Genomic DNA, 16,920 nt, shown 5'->3' with positions numbered 1-16,920 from the left:
CCCCCAATTCCCCAATAAAAATCTTTAAAAAACAAAAAGTGTATTCATAGCTGAATCTTTCCTCTTATTCACAATTATATTCTTTGGATAATTTTTTTTTCTTTTTTAAGATTTTATTGGGAAATTGAGGGAGGGGAACAGCGTTGGGGAATCGGGGAAGGGGAACAGACAAGTTGCTGTCCTTTTGTTCTTCAGTCTAGTTGAGGAGGACATCGCTTCACTGGCCCATGTTGGTATTATCATTGCACTCTTCCCGGGTGAGACAGTCACTCTCCGGCCATTGGACGGCCTCTCACAGCAGCTCACAGCCAGCAGCTTAGGAAAGCTCACGCCAGCTGCCAGCCAGCCCCACTGCAGCCTACGCTGACACAGGCGACTCACAGCAGCCTAGCTCCAGTTCGAGCTGTTGTTCACCATCTTAGCTGTAGAGGGCACAGCGTCACTGGCCCTCATGTGGGATCCAAACCGGGGCCCTGCTGCTCACAGCTGGCGTCCCAAGCCAACTCCTAACCAATGCTCCACTTGGCCGGCCCCTTTTGATAAATTCTTAGAGACATATATTAGGTCAACAGGTAAATGGACACTATAGCTTTTCTTATATATATTTTGCCAAATTCTCCTTCCAAAAGGCTCTGCAAGTGAATGTAATTTCCACAGTCATTGTCCACATTGGATATTATTATTAAAATTTTGTTTAACTAATTTGGGTGAAAATGCAATCTCATCTTTATAAAACTTTGATTATTAGTGAGGAAAAAAAGGACAGTGATGTTTCTTTATATTTTTTAATGTTGGTAAAATATCTATATTTTCTTTTGATATTCTTTCTTGCTGTGATGTTTATAAAGGTCTTCCCAACCCCAAGATTATATAGCAATCCCCTGTACCGACTTATAGTAATTTTATGGTCTTACTCCTCTTGCACATTTAAATGTTTAGTCCATCTGGAATTTATTTTAGTAGCGACATAAGACTCTAAAAGAATGTTTTCCAAGTGGTTATCCAGTTGTCCCAATGTTACGCTACGGTTTTCATTGCCCACTCAGATATTTCTTAGCAGTAAGGAGGAAATACCAAGAGAAAAAGATACCATGTTCTCAGTTACCAAGAAACCTTTTCATATCTTTCTATGGATTTATACTGTTCAGTGTTCTATGGTTCTTTTCTGCAACTGTAGGACCATATGCTACTGAAAAAAGAATGTAGTAGAAACGTGTCACACCAACAGGAGGGAGAATGAAGGTAGCGTCCCTTTATAAAAATCTCCTTGGACTGTACGAGACCTACTGTCCCAAAGAAGTGTTTTAAAACACACTTGCTTCATAAGGGTCATCAGAGCTTCACTCTCAAAAATCTAAAAGATTTCTTCTTTCTTTTGGCCTGTAGGTGGCAAACTTCCACTCATTCTCATAAAATTTTGACCTGCTGCTGGCTTCAAGTCCACAAAATGAAAGGTGAGATCATTTTAGTGTGGGTTAGCATGAGTACAAGGACGGGAGAAGTAAAAGGCAGTTCTTTTTTCGTCATCATAGGTTTCGAGGGGTTTAGGAAGACCTGGGTCAGCGTCCCAGCTCCGCTGCTAACTCGCCAGGAAGCTGATCCAGGTTCTCAGAGCCTCTGAGAACCTCACCTTGAAATCACAAAGGTGAATGAAGCCGCCCCTATTATACTTTCCAGCTCAAAATTTTGTAATCCTCGTTACCAATTAAATTGCTGGCAGATGTTGAGTGATAGTAAAACTCATTTGAAAGAGGGAAAACATGTTAAAAAATTGGTTCTTAAAAAATTATAATGGTATGGCCAGACTTTAAAATTGATTGCAAAAACTTTAATACAATATATTTATAACATTGGGGTATCAAAATTGGCCAATTATAGATTCCAACCATTATAATAACTCATTTTATTGCCAACAATAGAGAATAAAATAGCTTTTTTAATGATGTGAGAAAAAATTAAATTAGATCTATTGTCACTGCAGCCATATCAGTATGTTACAACGGGTTCAAAAGCAGAATTTTAACTATAGGTCTATAAGAAACGAGAATATAAAATACGAAACCTGAAGAAACCAGAATAGCATATGTGTCCCCTTTGTGGATGGGAGATAAATTAGTGGATATGAAAACAGATAAGAAGCTAATGAACACAAGATGCATTTTTTCATACTATTAAACAAGAATAAAAACATTTTCAAATGCCAGAACTAAATGTGACACACTATTAAGAGCTTACTATTTTAAATGTGTAAATATGTACAATCCAGGCAGCAATTGGGGTCTCTTTGAACTCAGGTAATCCTAACCCAAATCTTAAATCCAGTAACTCCGATATCAAAAGGCTTTCGGAGAATTGTACTGTGCCCCAAACACACACGCACGCACGCACGCACGCACTCTTTTGCTTCTCTCTGCTGTGGATGTTTTATTGGCTGTTTCTCCTTTCCACTCACCTCCCTTTACTTCTCCAATCTTAGTGTCTACACCTAATCTCCCCATTCATATCAAGCACTCCATGGGTTTTGAAAAGGACTTTATTAAAGATCTGAGTGAGGTACAGAGAGGAAAGAGATGACAATGTGGAGGACTGACCTTTCATTGTTTCCTCACGGCCCCTCCTCCGCGCTTCCTGAATCAATACAATCACTCCTAGTCTTGAGAAGGGCGCTTCTGACATTCACCCTTGACTGCAAACTCCCGTTTCCCAAAAAGGACAGCTCCCCCTAAGAGGCATATTAGGAAATAAAAACTTCTCCATCTAATTTCATCTATCAGGTTGGCATGTAAATTCCACTTAAAAAGGAGAAACCATTTACACAAGGAGACATGGAAAAATGCACAATTTGCTCCTATAGTGCAGTACATGGCAATGCAATTTTCAGGCAGGATCACACTTGTTAGAAAGCAGAAAATATCAAAGTTGGTGGGCGTGTGGGGAAGCATACACGCACATTGCGGGAGGAAATGCAAAGCCATCAACTGTAAATTGTTCTTGTACAAAAATGTTAATAGTTTTATACAAAATGGAAGCAAACCAAACACTCCACCATGGGGAGCAGTTAGACAAATATGATATACTAATATGGAATGAGTTCTGCTTTTGAAAATGTCAAGTGTGCATTTTATTTCATGAACAAGTTTACAAATAGTGACAAATTAAAAAACAGAACTCAAGATAATGTTAACTTTATGGCTATGTAAAAACAACAAGAAAGATGGGAACCCACGAGAATGTAAATAATTTCTATTCTTATTAATTTGTAAAGTTCGTTTTTAGAAATGACAACGATTCTAACTCGTAGTCATAATTATTCTATCTTGTGTTACGTCTCTGCATACACTAAGACCAATTGTTCAAGTGTATTTGAGTTGATTCTAATCATTTGAATTATCTCCAAAAGATTATTTTTCCTTTTAGAATTGCTTTAAGTTAGGTTTTTCTGATTGAACCTAGGAATAAATTGAATATCTTTAAAAGTTTATGGGCTGGCCAAGTGGCGCGATGGTTAAGAACTGGCTTGGAATGCCCGAGGGCCCCGGTTCGGATCCCACATATGAGGGCCAGTGACACTGCCCTCCGAAGCTAAGATGCTGAACAACAGCTCAACCTGGAGCTGGGCTGCCGTGAGTCGTCGGCGACAGCATAGGCTGCAACCCCTGCTGCAGTGGGTTGCCATGGGCTACCATGTGTAGCCAGCAGCCAGCGTGAGCAGCCAGCAGCCGCAGTGAGCGGCTGTCCGGAAGCCGGCGATTGATCTGCCTTGCCCAGGAAGAGCACAATGATGGTGCCAACTTGGGCCAGTGAAGCAACGTCCTCCACAACTAGACTGAAGAACAGAACGACAGCAACTTGTCTGTTCCCCTTCCCCAAATTCCCCAGCGCTGTTCCCATCCCCCAATTCCCCAATAAAAAAATCTTTTTAAAAAAAAGTTTATTAGTGGGTGACATTCTAAAAAATACCTGACTAGCACTGCTCAAAACTGTCAAGGTTATTAAAAACAACAACAACAACACACAAAAAAAGTATAGTTTGAGAAACAGCCCCAGCCAAAAGGAGCAGAAGGAGGCATGACTACTAAGAGTGACGTGAAGCCCCATGTGGAATCCTGGAACGGAAAACGGACATGAGGTAAAAACTAGGGAAATCAGAATAAAGTATGGACTCTAGGTGGTTATGTATCAATATTGGCTTATTAATTGTACCATACGAATATGTTATTAAGAAGGGAAATTAGATGTGGGTGGGGTACATGGGAATTCTCTGAGCTATTTTCATAATTGGTACATCTAAACAATCCTAAAATTAAAATTTTATTTAAAAATATATCAGTATATTCAGACAACTGTAACACCATCTAATGCATTGAACTAAAGCACTAAATAACCAAGGCCCGTTGACTGTTCGTGTCCAACTGATAAGCTGAAAAATTATCAGGCCGGATCTGTAACCATGCAACAGATCGAGACAACCCTTGAGTAAGGGGGGACACTCTTCCGTAAGGAGAATGAGCCGAGGATGTGCAGAAAACCACCTGAAACACGGCCCTCACCCAGGGCAGTCCAGAGGCATACATCACAAGGGCACAGCGCCAGCTCGAGCCTCTAACCAAACGCTCTGACTTATCAATGTGCAGAGTTGTTCCTTTACACTTCAAGATGTAATGAAACCTGTTTCATGCTAGTCTGAGGTTTCCCTTTTGAATTTTTTTTTCCTTTTTCCATTTTGTTTGCCATTTTTCTTGGCAATTGCATTTTTTAATTTTTCCAATGTGTTTATCTGGTGCTGTGAAGAAGATTCTTTGTGCACTGTCCACGACGACTGAAAGGCAAACTGGGAACTTCACAGTCTGTTGACAGCATTGAGACTGGTTTGATGTCTGAAAAAGGTCGCCCTGTTTCCTGTGTTAACCTCAGAGCAGGAGGTGGAAACGCGAGTTCCCGATAGATTTCCACTCTGGATGAACGTCAAAAGAAAAGAAATGAGGCAAATGCAATAAGTTTTTCCTTATCACTAATGCAATATATGTTAAAATAGTTTTTTGTAATGTATTAAAAATGTTTTAAATTAGCATTTGTGTTTTCTTGTTTAAAAGCAATAGAAACTTCTGTGGATGAAGTCATTTATTTTTTTAGAAATAATTGTGGGTTTCCTGCAGTATTTCTAAAACTACCCTGGAGGGAGCACATGGGCCACTTGTCAAAATGCAGGTTTCCAGACCCCCCAACTCAAGATCCTGGTTCAGGGTGCCGAGGGTCCCGGAGAACCTGCCTTGAAATTAGCAACTTCTTCTGGCCAGGTCATCTTCTCTGGTCTTCTGTGGTTTGTAGTTGTTCTTGACTCTGGCTGCATGATAGAATCATCTGGAGAACTTTTAAAGCTACTGATGCCCCAGCCAAGCCCTTGCACCCCCCAGACTGTCATTTATGTGTCTAGGGTGAGGCCTACACATCAGCGTTTTTTCGCTCTCCCTGTGTGCTGCTTGCTGATGTGTAACGAGCGTCAAAAACACTAGTCTTGTATGAGGCACCAAAATTAACTAGAAGAACCTGTACTTTACTCCTTAGGCGCAGTTTAAAAAAGATTGGCTACTGAACATAGCACACGGGTCTTACAAGCATAACGCTGAGTGAAAAAAGCCAGAACCAAAGGGCATACCAATGGGACTGACCGCTGATACAGGGTTTTGGTGGGAGGGGGATGGAAATGCTCTGGAATCAGAAAAGCTGATGGTTGCGCAACATGGACGATAGAGTAAAAACCACTGAAGGGTACACTCTAAAGTGAATTTTATGTTGTGTGAAGTATATTTCAATTTAAAAATGCTACTAAAACAGAACATTTGATTGAACTATTTTTTTGTAAATTTTTGAAACAGGCATATGCAAACCATCATTAGCGGTTATCTCTGGGGAGGCGGGAGGGGTGGTGATAGCAGGGTCTGGAGTGCATACAGGGCTCTCATTCCATGACCTGGGTGGTGGTCGCAGGGCTGAAGTCACCGTGTGACCATTCGTTTTTGAGCTGTGTATTTATGGTTTGTGCTTTGGGAAAGCTGAGTTGTTAAGAGAAGGCGAAGAGATATTCAGGCTCCTGCACTTAAGAATGCAGGAAAGAGTCTATCTCAACCTATAGTCAAAGCAAACCTGACGAGACAGAAAGATAATGTTTGACAGTAGAGGTCATTTAGTCCCGGAATGTTTACCAAAGACGGCTATAGAATCTCTGTCCTCAGAAATGTCTGAAAAGTAGCAGTGCTGTAAAATCTGTTGTTTGGGGAAGGTATCATGTAGTAATTGGCCAGGTAACATTTTGAGACTTAACCCAGTTTGAGTCCACCTTTAGTTTACATTTACTTTTTTTTTTTACAATTTTTATAAGAGTTTATTTGAGCCAAAACTGAGGACAATTGCTGGCAAGCAGGATCTCAAATGCTCTAGTTCCCTTTACTTTTTATTCTGGGAAATAAAAAGTTAGACAAAATAAAAGAAAAACTGAGAGAACCTTGAATTCCCCTATCAGGATACTTGCCAAAGAGAATTAGCTAATTCACATTTTTTTGTTGTTGTGATAGCAAACCCTATTGCAGTGTTTCACCAATCATCAAACTGAGTTTCCTAAGCTCAATTGAATTTTCTTTCTTTTATATTGTTGCTGATATTTTTTTCTTAATTGCTGTTAATACACTGACCATCCTAAACTCTTCTGCCTTTCGTCCTTTGTTTATTACTTCCCCAGGCTCCGTGAATTTAATTGTTTCCACTTTCTTTCTTCATAGGCTCCAAAGTCTCATCACTTTATTACTCTTTTTATATTTCGGTAGCTGCACTCATATTTTTAAGACCTTTGGTTTCCAGAAATGACTACAATATTGTGAGGTTCTGGAAAATGTCTACTTCCTTCTGTAATCATGTTTTGGATGCTAAAACAATATGGTTCCACGTTGACCCCTCTGAGTCCCGGATTACATTACGTGTTTAGAACTGAGTCAGTGTAGCAACCCCACTGATTTCATAAGCTGTTTTGCAAGCCATCTATGCCCTTTGAAATCTGTTCGTGCGTTTCTAGAACTGCTTCTTATTCCATTAGCCACGTACAGGCTACGCCTTTATATTCTCACATCTAAGGTTTGTTTATTTATTTAACAAAGACACATCATTTAAAATTCGCTTTGTTTTTAATAGCTAGAAGGAATTTTTTTAGATTCTCTCCTCCAATCTCTTTATTTTATAGATGAGGAAACTGAGGCCCAGAGAAATCCCCAGAGTTAATTATCGAGAAAGCCATTTACCTCCCACAGTTCTTGATTGTCGCATTGTGCTTAATTTGTGTCTTTCTTTCCTCTGCAACGTTTTTAACCTGGAGGCACACTGAGCCAAGCTGGCTTTTTGTCTCTTGTTTAACTTCTTTAAAACTTTGTAGTAAATCATTGAGCTCATTTTTAGTACCAGATGTTCAAGCTAACTAGTTCAGCACCACTTAATACATTATATTAGCACAATTTTAGGAACTTCCTCAAAGCAAAACCCTTTTCTTTGTTGTTGTTGGTTTTTAATGCATGGTTTTATTCTCATTCACCCTTACTGAATTTTCCAAATCTAGCTACTCCAGGAAAAGATCCGTCCCTTTACATTCTCACATTTTATTTCCTTTTTTAGATACATGTTCGATAATAACAGCCAACAGATATTGAGCTCCGTGTGAATTGTTCCCATTTTACTGATGAGGTCTCTGAGGCACAGAGGTGTTCTCCATGGCAGAGGAGGATAAGACCGAAGCTTTCTTATTCTCGTTCCAGGTCTAGTACTTAAACTTTTCTATAGTCCTTTAATAAAACCTACTTTTATGTGTTGCCAAGCAGGGAATTCTACATTGTAGATCGCAGCTAAATAGTTTTATAGCCTGCGATTCTGTCTGCAGGAGGCGAGGCAGAAAGCCTCAGACTTCATGACAAAGGGGTTCATGTCTGTCTCCCTGGCAGATGGGGAAGCGAGTGAGAAATGTGCAGGTAGCAGGAACACCTCCAGGAGGCGCCGCCAGACTCAGCTCGGGCTGCAGTCCAAACCTGGCCCATTGGGGTACCTGCACAGCCCCCCGTCTTCCTCCCTGGCACCAAGGCAGAGCAGCTGGCAGCTGCCTTCCTGAGCTGCAGTCACTCGTCCCTTCTCATTGGCAGTGATACTGTCTTCATTTTGTCCATTTCCTGTTTGTGAAATAAAGCTGTGTGATCCATCTTCACAGAACTTACTCACTGGCCTGTTCTCTTTAGTTCTACCTTTTTCCAAATTATCTAATGTTTTCCACTATGCTACCAGGAATAAGAAGAAAAATTATGAGTTGTATATTTCTGTGTAATAAACCACCCCAAAACTCAGTGACTTAAACCAACAACCACTGACTATTTTTCATGGTTCCGTGCATCGGCTGGGTGCTTCCCTGCCAGTTTGGCCAGGGTGTACAGCTGGGAGTCAGCTGGGCTAGGTTCAAGGTAGCCTCGGGCGGGTATGTGGCGGTTGGCGTTGGCTATCCACAGGGGCACTTGGTTCCCCAGTGGCCTCATCCTCAGTAAGCCGGGCTCGCTCCTTGCATGTCAGCTTCGCAGAACCAAGACAGAAGCTCAAAGTCTACCGTGGAAGTCTCACAGCTTCACTTCTACCACATTCTATTGGTCGAAGCAAATGATAAGAACAGCCTAGATTCAAGGGGTCGGGATAGAGCCTCTCAATATGATCAGCTGCAGAAAGAGCTGCCCTGATTCCCTGCCTGCAACAACACAGAAAAGACTAGACTCAGCCTTCAGGCGAAGAGCCTCACTGAACCCAAACAAAATAGAACTTGACTTTTCGCTCAGATAGGTAAGAATGCCAACTGACTAAACATCTGCAATTCCAGTCACTGCAGTAAAAGCACTGTAACATGGACAGGTCTCAACAATAGAAAATTAGGGAAACTGCTAAAAATTGTCCTGGCCCAGAAAATATTTGCAGGAGGAAGGAGAGGTACTAAGCCTGATTTCTGTATACAAAGTGACCTGACCAGTGTGGTTTTTAAACCTCAGTTATGTTCATTTGATTCCAAGCCTCTATAGTTAATAATAGAACGGAGGAAAAAAAACAGCCAAAGATTTTGTTACTTAAAGGGGATTTGCGAATTAAGTCTCTTAAGTAACCATTGGTTGGCCAATATTCACTGACAGGCATCTGGACTTTCACCTTCTTCCTTGCATAACTGGTGAAAGTGAAATGAGATAATTAATGTGATGTGCCTGGTGTGATACCTGAATTATCTTTGCCTCTAAAAAATACAGCTGCTACTATTATTTTATTCAAGGGTTCACCAAGAATTTGCATCGTGTAATGATACACTTTCTGTTAGGTACTTTCTTAATATAGTTTTATGGTCAATGGGTGCTAGATAAACTTGCTTTAAAAACTTTTCCAAGCTAAATTATCATTGCCATATTCTATGGGGTAAAAATTTGGAGGCTCCATTTTCTCTTTGTCCATATGTTGGAAAATGCTCTAGCACAATTACAACAGTCAGCTCTTGCTATGTAACAAATAGTCACTAGAAAAAACCTAGCAGCATTTAACAAAGCATTTCTTTTGTTCATGGATCTGTACATCGGGTGGGCAGCTGGCATCTGCCCACAGCACTTGGCTGTGCCTTGTGCTGCAAATCTGCAGATAGGCTGGGAAGCTCTGCTCAACATGCGTTTATGCCAAGGCCTAGCCCAAAGGGGTTCATCAGCCCAGAAAAAGTTCATCTCACGGTGCTGGCATAGGCACAAGAGAACAAGCAAAAATATGCAGGATTTTTAAGCTCTAGATTCAGAACCTGCATAGTATCACTTCCACCCAAGCCAATGGAATAGCCAAGTTCACTGTTAGTAGGAGGAACTTCTAAGTCACAGGCCAAGCGCCAAGCTCCAATGAGGGATGAAGACTGGAAGCCAACACCGCAGTGCCACAGCTCGTCGGAAGCAGCTTGGCCTGTTGGCAGACGCTCCCTAGTCGGACCTCCATAAAGAGGCATGTGTTCTGGTCAGGCTTCTCACACTTACTCAGTAGGACGTAATCCCCTTGGCTGGCTGGCTGGCTGGCCGGCTGTGAGGCTTATGACTATCCTCAAATAATAACATGGGGCGTCTGCCTGTTAGGCACCTAACACAGTAGATCTTTGAATTCTGTGCTGCCTCATAATTATAAAACCTCAGTTTGGAAAATCATATTTGGGGAGGATTTCCTAATGGATCATCCGTTCCTCAACATAGTCTGCATTCTATACCTGAATGAAGTGATGCTGCAGAGACGTTTCTGTGCACAGCAGATCACGTTGGCCTCTTGTAAACTCGCTTTTACTTCACTACGCTTGGTGTTAAGCTCTCTGCCTCCATCAAAGAAAGTTATAAGGAAATAGTTTATGGACCTAATTAATAATTGAGATTGACATGGGTATGCTCAAAAACATTTCAGTTTTTAAAGAACTGTGGAAGAGTTTTCTCTCGGCTCACAGAAACAAGAATTTCTGCGGCTCCTCCTGAGAAATTGGCTTATTACTGTGATGTAACTGATCAGCTTTCCATTCTTAATTGGCCACCGGGAAGCTCTAAGAAGCAGACTGCAGACCATCTGTGCTGGAGCACAGAGCCTTACGCATTGTACAGCCATTGTGTGTCAGGCTCTACGTGACATGTTTAGCCATTGTGTGTCAGGCTTTAAGGGAGTTAATACATATTAAGTGCTTAGAAGTGCTTGGCACGTACTGTATATGTTTGCCATTATTATTATTATTATTATTATTATTATTATTATTATTATTGTTGATAGAATAAGTTGGATATAAATAAAATTTAATAAAGTAAGAGAAGGGGATTCTAATATCTGACCTCCTATTTCATTGTGGAATAAAAAGTGCTGAATTTGTCTGTTGCTTTTCAAGACTTTGTAACCAATTTACCAAATTGATAAGCAGGCCAAGTATTGGATGGGAAATGTTATTCTCCTTCTGCTTCACTAATATTTTACTGATTAAGTTTAAGCTTGTGTTGTTTGGACCAAAATGAATTCCAATTTCTTGACAAGAACACTTAGAACTAAATAACCATCAGAGACTGGAGTGAGCATTATTAAAGGAAGAACGGGAGATTGAAACTCAACTATGGTCCGGTCAGGTGGGGCTGGGGAGGGTAAGAAGTCCAACAGGACTTCCCTCTTGAGCACCCAGCCAGCAGGACTCTCTCCTTCACAACGGCTGCTTTGGGGCCTAAGCTGGGTCGCTACAATTGCACTTTCCTCCTTTGTTCAGTGGCTAGAAGAAACAAGGGAAGGGTGCGAGTGAGGGCCAAAATCGGTTCAGACTGATAATCCCACCAACAAAGGCACCATCCCCTCAGGCCCCCCGCAGGACAGACCAGTGCCCCGCGTTCTGTCCGTGGAGTGTGGTGCACCCAGTCTTAACCACAGCCCAACAACACAGAGAAGCAAAATGGCTGCGTTGCCCACGGCCATTGGCAAACGCAAGAGCACAAACCGTCAACCCGCAGCCCTCAAGGTCTTGTCCAGAGAGGACTCAAATTTAGCGAACCCCAGCTAAACAGAGAAAAAAAATGCCCTCATCAATTTGGGGCCAATTCTGTTATTGAGAAAAAAAGAGCTGAATAAAAAGTGTTTAAAAAGAAAAGAATAGAACATACAAAAGACATAAAAAATTCATACTGGAAGAAGACAATCCAGGATACAATTTCAGATAATAAATTACAAATTTGTAATAAATTACAAATTTAGGTAATAAAAAAATATGCTCTAAATTAAAGAGTATATTCACAGTGAGGCACTGAGAGGCCAGCTCCTGGCCCTGCAGTCATGCAGCTGGTAAGTGGCAGAGCTGAGGTTGGCACCCAAACGGTTTGATACCCAAATCTGCCTTCTGAGGTCATGATGCCTCCCTCTCATGTAAAGGAAGATGTATGGGGGGTAAGCAGCAGTCAGTTACTATCCGGAGAATGAAACTGTTGGGAATTTTTATTTTCTATGTTAACAAGTTTATATCATTTATAGCTTTATCATGAAGTACTGCTTTTGTAATTTGCCTCCCCAAACGAGTAGCTATAAATTGAAAAGGGGTGTCAAATACTGAGCAAATATCTGAGACTACTCTCCCTAACTCAGTCTTATTAGGAGAAGTTTTATAAGAAACCATGTTTTTGTAAGAAATCCGCAGAGCCTGTAACCGCATTAGGTAGGGTTCACCCTGACACTTGGCGATTAGCTAGTTCGAGAAGCTCTCTGATTGCTGGTAAATGTCTGCTTTGCTTCCTGTGACGCTCTCTTAAAACAGTATGGCAGGAGTCCCCGTCCCTCCAGCCCCGTCAGACGCGGAAACGCTGGGTCCTGGCTCCTACGGGTGTGTGTGGGACTGAGCCTTCTGCTGCTCTTCTCGTCGACGTGTCAGCACCAGAACTCTGGCCTGGACGCTGCGGTCCTCCTGGCGAGGAGTCCTGTCTTGCACCTTTCTCCCTTCAGTCAAACAATACCAGCGTGTCCTCGTTCTCACTGCTACCGCAGGATGCCGCCGGCTGGGCGGCATGTAAACAACAGACATTTATTTCTGACGGTTCCAGAGGCTGGGAAGGCCAAGATCACGGTGCGGGCAGCTTCGATGTCTGGTGCGAGCTTGCTGCCTGGTTCACAGACGGCCATCTGCTCATCGCGTCTTTGCATGGTGGAAGGGACAAGGCAAGTCTCCGGGGTCTCTTTCACGAGGGCACGGATGCCTTTGTGAGGGCTTCCCGCTCACGGCCTGAGCGCCTCCTAACGATCTCACCTCCCTCATACCATCGCCTCGCGGGTTAGGACGTCGGCACACGAACGTTCTGTCGGGTAAGCAGCGCCGCAGATCTGTGGAGGTAAGCCTGGTGGTATGCGCGGCAACACTCCCGTACCCCGATTTCAGAGCTGTGTGGAAAGCAGTGCTGTCAGTCACCCTTCCGGGCCTACAGCGCCTGCCTTACAGTGCAGCTCTTATAGCGCTTCACTGCTGTTCCTACCAGAGTATGTATGTACAGAGTGCAGTGCACATAAAATAGCCTGTGCGTTGCACACACACACACCAGATGTTCTCCGTGTGAGCTGAGGGACACAGATTGTTGGAGCTAAAGCTCTTCACCAGGCGTTGTTTGCACAGCTGGGCTCCTTGTATCTGAAGTCTCCTAGTGCTGACGGCGTTTACTCTTTCATGACAAATGGATATCGTTTAGTAAGACACTAAGGCTTGTATGCACCATTTTAAATTATGAAGAACAAGCAAACATAACACCCTTCCCTCTCAAGACCCCAGATCTCTATCAGGTGTAGTCATTGAGATAATGGTAGAACTGACAAACTCCCCTTGTCCCTCATCTCTGTCAGCTTTATTTAGATATAGTAGCTCCTATGTGTGGGCAGACAGCGGGAACGCAGAAATGACAAGATGTGGCTGTACTAAGTGTGGGCGTGCTAACAGCCTCTGTGTATCTGTGTGCAGTGAGGATCCCAGTTTGAAGTTAAAGTGTGTCTACAGTTTTATTGACAGTTTGCACCCTCTCCCACCATCAGATTGTCAGGAGCCCACGGGGAGCCCGAAACAAACCCAGTGTCCCAAACATGCCCAGATGCGTTGGAACAATGTACAATACCACTGCGGAGAATGGTGTGGGTCTTCTGTGTAACGCAGCTATAAAACAGAAAGGTTTTTCTACTGTCTCCAGTAGACCCTTTGTATACGTGTTTGTCTCTGCGTGTTGCCAAAAGCTTAGAAAATATAAAAGGCCATGGGACAGAAAACGAGCCCCTGGTCGGTTTAGTTTCCTTTGTATTTCAGCCTAGTGAGCTAATCCTGCATTCCATCCTTCTAATTTATTCTTTTACTTCTGGACTCTGGTGCTTATTTAGCTGTCCGACTACTAGGATTTACTTTTGGAGTATAATATTACAAGAAGACACAGATCAGTAGAAGGCATCACACACAGGATTTCCTGTTTATAGATTTGCAAAATACTGTAGGGCACTGATTAAATGATTAATGGAGAAGAACAAAATATATCTAAACAGTGTTCTCACTGAAAGTTTCTACACAAATGCATTGGACAGCTTGCTCCAAAGTCTGACTCACAGGAAAGCATTCTACTGTGTTCGTATACACGGGGAAGAAACCTGAACTGACGATAGATGCATGTCATTGTTTGCGTCCGTTGGGAAAGAAGTGGCAGTGTTAACACTTCATTTAAAAGATTTTTCCAAAATATAATAGTGGGATGCTGAATTTTTTAAATGACAGTATAGTATGCTGTCAAATTGCCCAATAACACTATTCAGTTTCTCTTTCCTTGTAACTTCAATTCTCTGTTCAGTTTTCCCACCAGTTTTTGAAAATAAATATGCAAGAAAATCTCCACAATTAAACTGCCATCATTTTCATCTTTCTAACCTCAAGCAGGTGCTGACTACTCCCCCTTTTTCACAGTATTTCTGATGTATGGAGTGAAGAGATTTTCTGACTCTTAATCGTAGTAACAACACTTGGAATTTCAGTGTTTTGGGGTTTCCTTTTTTTCTCTAAAGTACAAATTAATTTTTTATACTCTCTCTTATTATTAGTATATAATGGTTTCTAATCTGATTATGACTGGTTTATCTATGCACAGATAATTCAAAGAAAATTAGTATTCAGTACCCATTATCAATAAAAAAAAAGAAGAAAGAAAAGGACAAATCTATATTTTTCCTCCACATTTATAGCAAATATGGCAAGAAGATTCTTGAAGTATTTAGAAAAGAAGGAAAGTGAAATTAAAAAAAGAAGAAGTAGGGGAAGGAAAAGGAGAAGGAGATGGAGAAATAGTACAAGAAGGAGAAAGAAAAAGAAATGGATGCTGTTCAAGCTCAGAAGATTCTTGACTTTGAAGAAGCTGTAATATAAATATTTTAAGGGAACACAGATTTAAAAGCAATTTTAAATGTTGGAAAACAAGCAACATTTCCATGAGGCTGTTAGAGCATATACCGATGCCAATTCATGCTTTTGGAGCAAATCAGCCCCTTACCAACCCTCTGTTCCAGCTTAAGCTTTGTGTATAGCTTTTCCCAAGTCAAAACAAAACCAAAACTGTCACCAACTGAACATTTTCATTAAATATATTATTTCCCCGCTATTTTTTTCTTGTTGCTCAATTACAAGGATAAACAAATATTTCTTCTGGGTTCCGTGTCAGAAGCTCTTTCTGGTAGAGGGGTTGTTGTGAAGATCAAAAAGACACTGCATCTGAAAGTGCTTTTAAATATACAAAGAATCCTACAAATAAAGTCAACATCATTACCCAAATCACTTTGTGATACATACATTTTTCCCTTTGGTTTTTATTTTTCTCTTTTATCCCATCGTTATTTCTAAACAATCAAAACTGCTATATTAAAGTTACAATGTTATTCAGTTAGGTTGACACGTTAAACATTTTTGGTTTTGCCTTTTGGTAAAATTAACAAAATACATTGGAAATTTTTACTTTAGATTGAGGCTGGTATATTTAAAAAGATTGGAAAACACAACCTAAAGATCTCCTTTTTTAAAAAGTAGTTTTTCTCCTCTGTTTTCAGTGATTACCCAGCTGTGTTTGCTGTTGTGATCAGAATGGCCATGGAGGTAACATTCCACAACGTGGTATGTACGTCACTCAGAAATCTCGTCGTATACTTTCAGGTTAGTCAAGTTGTTACAAAGGTCATTGAGGAGAAAGAAGTCAGCGGTCGTACCACATGATTTCTTAGTGTTTATAAACAAAGCTCTCCTTTGGGAAACAGAGCATGTGCAAAAGAAGGCAGAGAAAACAGGAACAAGTTGTCAGTTGGCTGCGGACACAGGGTGTCTGGTCTGTGTTTGGCCCATGCCCCGTTCCTAGGGGGTCTACTTACACCAGCACTACAGCACACATTTTGTGTATTAAATGTGCAGAAAGGACAAGCCAAAACCTGGAGTGCAGTCCACTTCCCGTAATCTGTGTGCTTATTAATTTTTTTGGTTTATCACAAAATGTTTCATATCAGACGGGGGGGAGGGGGTGATCTAGCTTACTACTGTGCTGCCTCCTCTAACTATTGCTTAGTGTTTACTATGATGTTGTAACCTAGTTTTTATTATTAGCCTAAATAAAAATAAGAAGGAAAGAAACAAACTCATTTTTTAAAAACATTATGCATTACAAAAGATAAAAAGAATTTGAGGGTTAGCCACAGTTCATAGGATGGATAATTATAGGGGGCTCTCAGTTTGAGAATACTCACTAGGACAGATACGTGTGCACAGAACAGACCTATTTCACTGTTAGTTATTGGTCCTAGTTTATCTTCCTCAGTTTTGCTCGTTATGAGGAGACTAGCATGGACGAGGCAGCACCAATAAAAGAATGTTCTACATTCTACACTATATCCCTTTAACTGTCCTCTTTTCCTAAAGTTCATTCATTTTTGCTCTCATCACCTTTCAAAACCCATCAAGGTGAACTTACCTTAGAATCCGCATGGAGGCTTAAGAGTAGCACGATATGCCCCCCCCCCAAAAAAAATGCCACCTGGGCATATGGATTCTTTTGCGCTAAAGGCACTAAAAAGCAGTGAATGCCAGAAGGACGTGCTGACCTCCCCCTTTTTCCCCTCAAGCAGGAGATAAACCCCCCACGTGACTGATGCCCTCCCTTTACCAGGAGGAAAGGACCGTTCTTATCACCAGAGACGGCCAGGTGAGGCCGAGGAGAGAAATGTGTCCAACAGACCTTCTTAAAATAACTCACCTTCCTCTAGTCTCCCCCATACTTCAGTTACCTGTCCACAGCTGCCTCTCTGTTCAGCCTGGTATATAAACACTCAGTCCCAGCCACTTCCTTGCGTCTT

General features: G+C 41.5%; 1 protein-coding gene across 4 annotated transcripts in view; it reads left to right on the top strand.

Annotated features, from left to right (window-relative positions):
• The window catches only part of BBS12 (Bardet-Biedl syndrome 12), a 33,311-nt gene extending 16,426 nt beyond the window's left edge, over positions 1 to 16,885 (top strand). The window contains exons 3-6 of one of the 4 annotated variants that reach the window (XR_002126694.1): positions 1,387 to 1,454; positions 7,657 to 7,796; positions 12,338 to 12,905; positions 15,631 to 16,885. The gene's annotated coding sequence lies outside the window, so the exon portion shown is untranslated. Of the gene's footprint in view, positions 1 to 1,386; positions 1,455 to 1,532; positions 1,646 to 7,656; positions 7,797 to 7,979; positions 8,525 to 12,337; positions 12,906 to 15,630 lie in introns of those variants that run through there. The other 3 variants (XR_002126693.1, XR_002126701.1, XR_002126708.1) reach the window with 3 other exon arrangements.
• Positions 16,886 to 16,920: the final 35 nt, after the last annotated feature.

This window comes from Hipposideros armiger, unplaced genomic scaffold (assembly GCF_001890085.2).
Source record: "Hipposideros armiger isolate ML-2016 unplaced genomic scaffold, ASM189008v1 scaffold_1, whole genome shotgun sequence".
NCBI lineage: Eukaryota > Metazoa > Chordata > Mammalia > Chiroptera > Hipposideridae > Hipposideros > Hipposideros armiger.
The sequence above is the reverse complement of the archived record's forward strand: the minus strand, read 5'-3'. Positions and strand labels throughout refer to the sequence as shown.